The sequence below is a fragment of the Coffea arabica genome, chromosome 10c, assembly GCF_036785885.1.
Source record: "Coffea arabica cultivar ET-39 chromosome 10c, Coffea Arabica ET-39 HiFi, whole genome shotgun sequence".
In the NCBI taxonomy this organism is placed as follows: Eukaryota; Viridiplantae; Streptophyta; class Magnoliopsida; order Gentianales; family Rubiaceae; genus Coffea; species Coffea arabica.
The window spans coordinates 17,110,879-17,116,954 of record NC_092329.1 but is presented as its reverse complement, the minus strand read 5'-3'; positions in this window follow the sequence as shown (position 1 = coordinate 17,116,954).

The following is a 6,076-nucleotide window of genomic DNA, read 5'->3' as shown; positions in this document are numbered from 1 at the left end:
GCCTACTCAATTATCTTTGTCGGTTCACTACGGCTCCTAGGAAACGAGTTAGGAGGCGTATTTTATATCGACGGAAAGCTCTCGGAGTCTATTTTTGGATGCCACAAATAGCACTTGATTTCAACTCCCAAACAGAAAGTTATGATCTAAAACGTGAACATTGGTTGGGTCTCCTAATCAGAAAATTTTTCAGAATTCATCCTCACTTTCATCCCACTTTAACTCAACTAATACAAAAGTTTTTTGGGAGATATTTACTACACATAATCACCAACATGTATCAAGCATTATTGCACCAAAATAACATCAAAATTCGAAATTAACATGAGGGTTTCAGCAGGCTAAAATTCGGACAGCATGTAACTTTCATCTTCTAACTTTCTTTTCCAACTTTCCAACTAAAACTAAAACATATCTTCTCAAAATAAGCATCAAACAAGCAATTAAACATACAAAATTCTCAAGGCCTCTGCCTACAAAGCCACCTCAAGTCCACTACCTAATGTCAAAGTTCTTGTGAACTCATCAACAGTCCAACAACTAAACTAACTAACTACTAAGATTTGAGAGGAAAAGTTGAAGTTTCTTTGGATGATTACCTTGCTGCCAAGATGAAGACTAAACACTAGGGTTTGAGCTCTTAAATTACCAAAGTTTCTTCCTTGTTCAAGTCACCATCCAAGCTTGTGTGAAGAACCAAGATAAGAAGCAAATTTGGAGTGTCTTTGTGGAGCAAGAATGGAAGACAAGGAGCTGAAATTTTCTTGTTGGAAATGAGAGAGGGGAGTCGGCCAAGGGAGAGGAGAGGAAGAAAGGTTTTGGGTGGTAATTGTGAGACCCCGACAATTTACTTGTCTTTATAATTCTTATGTGAAATCACTTACCTTTGTTTCTTGGTTGCTTTAATAGTTGAATTTGAGCCAAGAGAGTGAATTTTGTTAAGAAAAGTTTCATATTCTCAAGTTGTTAGAAAATCTAAAAAAATTTTCACAGGAGGCTCTGCGCAGTTTTGGGAAATTGGCTATAACTTCGTATAGAAAGGTTGGAATTGTGTTCTGTTTCTTCCATTTGAAACTAGACTCATAGGGCTTCCTACGGTATAAAATTTAGAGTTTGATTCAATCTCTATAAATTCTAAAAAATTGGCAAATTTGACTAAAAATTTTGCCCTACACAAGTAAACATAGGAAAGTTGTGATAGCTTATGGCTCAATTTGGACCAACTTATGAGTTGAATCTCTTTGAGGTGTCTTCTAAAGATAATTAGTATTTGAAGTATAGGTTTTAACAGGCTAAGTTGTATGAATTTTTGATATTTATAACTCAAGTTATGATTTTTCTAAATGAAGGGTAGTAGTTAGGATTTTTGTGCATATTAGGGTTTTTGGTATGTCTTTGGTGCATTTTGGTAGTGTAATTACTTGGTGAGATGTGTGTACTAAATTTTTTGAGTAAGAGTGAGTTTTAAATAAGAAATATGTGTGATTAGAAGTAATAATAATAAGTTAGGGAATTATAAGTTAAAACCCTTGTACATGCGAAACAAGGAAAATCGGGTTGAACCGATGTGTACTGTTCGTTACCGATTAAGTGCACCACTTGAACACCACTTTATTAACTTAATCTCCTTGTTATTAATTGAGAAAAATCAGCCCTAAAATATCTCCTAAAGCAGCCGAAATTTTGGACTAAAGAAAAAAAATAAGTAGCCATCTTGAGTTGACACTTGTTGGCAATCCATGGAACTTTGATTAAATGAGTTTCCTTCCTTCTTATCTTTCTTCTTGGCTCCATTCTCTTCCATTTTTCTTCCATCTTGGCCGAAAATAAGAGAGGGAAAAGAGAGTAAAACAACTTCAACTCCGACCTTGATTCTTTCTTGTTGAACTGAAATCAATCGAACCAAACTGATTAAATTTACCTTTTGGTGTTTGGAAGGCTTGTGTGCTGAAATTTTGGGAAGATAGTGGTGCGTTTCTCAATTTTAAGGGACTTTTGGAAGGTATCATTGTTGCCTTTCCTTTTCCTCCTCTTAATCTTGTTAAAGTTTAGATAGAATCTCTTAATCTTGCCTTATGACGGTTAATCGGTTAGTTTTGATTGATTTGTTGGAATATGGAGCTAGGGTTTACATTGTCTGCTTTGATTATAGTGATTTACCTATTAATTGATGCTATTGAGCTAGTAATTGGTGGTTTTGATGATAGAGTACTTGTTAGATATGAATTGCTAGAGTAAGGTGCAAATTCCAGAATTTGGAAACCAATTTGTTATGTTCTGACCAACTTCATATGTCCATGTTAGAGGCCGAATTAGGCTTAAATCAAAACATGAACGTTGTAGGAAATGATGTTATATAGTTGCCTGTAAACTTTCAGCTCAATCGGAGCACTGTAGCATATGAAATGATTAAAATACCCTTGACTGCCAAATGTACAATGTTGCGGATAGTTTTTGTTTTCCTCTGAGATGTCACATTTTGACCTTGAAAATGGACAAATTGGCTATTGATGTCTTCATATGATTTGTAGTTCTCTATCTTAGCTTCAAAACAATATAAATTTTACACCAATCTGAGAAACATAGCTTTAGTTGTGACCGAAACACCAAAAGACGTCAAATCTACCATTTAGCTATTTGCCTTTAAACTTGATTTCCGGATGCCTTGTTAAGACTTGTGTTGTAATTAGATTATTTTGAGACTAGTTGAAGGGCTATTGTGGTACCATTGCCTATGTGTGATCTTGGGACTGATTTGAGGAAAATAATGAAGCCATAAATGGCTGAAAAATAGGTAAACACAAGGGGCATGCCGCCCAAATTTTCACTAGAGGTATAAACTAGCATTTGGAGTTCTAGTTCTATAATCTGCAAATTCGACCTAGATCCACTAAAGACTGGGTTTAGTTGTCTTCATGAAAGTTATAACCCTTTGTCTTAACTTCGAAACACTGCCTAGTACACCTTGATCGGATAACCAGATCTCTGGTTACAGTCAAAACCGTGTAACCCATTTTTATACCGTTTTCATTTTCGCGCACGCGCACATGCATTTCTTTGCCGTTTTTGCCGTCTCCATTTTAGTCCTTACTTCCATTTTTTATGGTCAGTTGACTAATAGTTGAGTATAATCTTCTATCACAGGCAGTGACGAATCGGACGGAGTCAGTGGACCCGTATAAAGTACCTTGATTTGTGCGCTAACTATTTTTAGTGAGTAATTGGATTGGTTTATATGATAAATTGTCGAAATACCTTGTATATGTTAAATGGGTACTTAGGCGAGGGTGTACTTTATCTCACTCGATCTAAACCCATTCTTTGTTCTTGATTTAATATATGAGAATACATGCCTTGTGTTGAGTATCACTCTTTTGCTATGTGCTGTTGGGGTGATTACATGACTTGAGTTAAACTCCTTGTGTTGTGTCTTGTTAGGGTGAATACTTTGTTGAGAGATATCATCTATTGAGAGATTGGATATCTCAGGGTTTGGTTCCAACCCGGTTCCAAGGATAGGCGAACTATTCGAGCCAGCCGCAGCTTGGTCAAAGTTAGTTCCATGCTAATCTTGGGATTTAGTTCTTTGTTAAAGCTTTGATTAAAGCTAAGTTATTTTGTTTCGCTCGAGCTGCTATGTGCTATTGACTGGCCAGTGGGGGTTGATAAGGTAAACGGGGAAAGTTAAGTAGAGTCTACGGTCTATGAGTATTTTGGTTAACGGAGTGTCAACAGGTGGTTAAGCTCGGAGAATTGAACTGGTTTTGAAGCCACTCGTATCCTGCCATTGTGATGTTACATTTCTATCTATTGATATGAAATATCTTGGTTACATGTTTATTTGGATGTGATTTTATGATTTTACCCTCGATTATTCACTAAGCATATAACTTACCCCATTCTATTTGTTTTCCTTAGCAGGGGCCGACGCGGGGAAAGTTTGGGAAGGTGTATAGACTTTTAGTTTATAGAATAAGTGATTTTGCCCTAGTACTTGTTATAAGTTGACTAGTAAGATATATATATTTGTTGTGATGGTTATAGTTAGTAGCTTCTCTAGGATTTACTTTCTGGTACTAGTGGTATGTGTGCCTTGATATAATAGTTTATATAACTTTTGAAGATGTAATAGTGTATATAGAACTTTCTTTTAGCGTGAAATTTATTTTATCGTTTTTGGAATCGAGTCCTGGCGCGAGCTAGGCAGGCGATCCGCTAAGCCCTTTGGTACACCTCTGGGTACGGTGGGGTCGTCACAGGTGGTATCAAAATTATTTCGCGTGGTCTCTGCGCGAGGTGAGCTTAACCCAAGTGGTGATCTGATCCCAATTATATGAATAAGTATAAAAGATTTAGTGCTTTTCATGAGCGTAAGTTGTGAATCATGAAGGTTATAGGAGTAAAATCTTTATCATGATACTTGAGAAAGCTAGATATATATGTCAGGTAGGAATCTTAAACTTGGATGCTTTTCACTTGAGAGCGTATGGCCTGAGATGTGAATTTTCCTAGTTTCAAATTTTTGTACCCGAGTACCAATAGTGGAGAGCACTAGAATAAGGTATATATCTCGATTGAATTTAAAATATATTTGGATGATAAACGTCAAGGCATGAAAGATTCTAATATTGGACTTGAGATTGAATTGATCAAGGAGAGTGGATCAATGAGTTTTGTCATGGACTGATTTCATGCATGTCTGGATAGGGTTTCTATGGATGATGGCTAGTTGTGGACGTCGTGAACGTTACGACACTAGTATTGTAGCTTGTTTCGTTTCTCTCATACCCGTGTTGATTATGGTTACACATGTATTTCTTTTGAATTCATTTTAACTCTTGTTTGACTATTTATTTTCTATTTTCTACCCTTCTACGATACCGCATAGGAACTTGATTTTGATTATTATTGTGCCGAGATTGAGAGTTTTGGAATTAGGTATGGAGATTTTGAGAAAAAGGATTTGAACAAGAATTCTCGCTCTATTTGTGGTTAATAATGAATAAAGGTAGTTCGATTATTAGCATATTAGCGTAGCCTTTACGTGGTAAGATTTTCTCTCTAGTTAAGCTTGTGGTAGTACTATGAGTAAGAGAAAATCACTTGAGAGTTTGATGAAAATTCTATAGCATCAAGTTTTGTGCGAGCAAATGTTAGAATTTCGAGGACGAAATTCTTTTAAGGGGGAGAGAGTGTGAGACCCCAAAAATTTACTTGTCTTTATAATCCTTATGTAAACTCACTTACCTGCCATTCAAGGTTGCTTTAATGGTTGAATTTGAGCCAAGAGAGTGAATTTTGTTAAGAAAAGTTTCATATTCTCAAGTTGTTAGAAAATATAAAAAAATTTTCGCGGGAGGCTCTACGTAGCTTTGGGAAATTGGCTATAACTTCGTATAAGAAAGTCGGAATTGAGTTCCATTTGTTGCGTTTGAAACTAAACTCATAGAGCTTCCTACGGTGTAAAATTTAGAGTTTGATTCAATCTCTATAAATTCTAAAAATTGGCAAATTTGACTGAAAATTCTGCCCTGCACAAGTAAACATAGGAAAGTTTTAATAGCTTATGGCTCAATTTGGACCAACTTATGAGTTGAATCTCTTTAAGGTGTCTTCTAAAGATAATTAGTATTTGAAGTATAGATTTTAACAGGCTAAGTTGTATGAATTTTTGATAGTTATAACTCAAGTTATGATTTTTCTAAATGAAGGGTAGTAGTTAGGGTTTTTGTGCATATTAGGGTTTTTGGTGTGTCTTTGGTGCATTTTTGTGGTGTGATCACTTGGTGAAGTATGTGTACTAAATTTGTTGAGTAAGAGTGAGTTTTAGATAAGAAATATGTGTGATTAGAAGTAATAATAATAAGTTAGGGAATTATAAGTTAAAACCCTTGTACGTGCGAAACAAGGAAAATCGGGTTGAACCGATGTGTACTGTTCGTTACCGATTGAGTGCACTACTTGAACACTACTTTATTAACTTAATCTCCTTGTTATTAATTGAGCAAAATCAGCCCTAAAATATCTTCTAAAGCAGCCAAAATTTTGTACTAAAGAAAAAAATAAGTAGCCATGT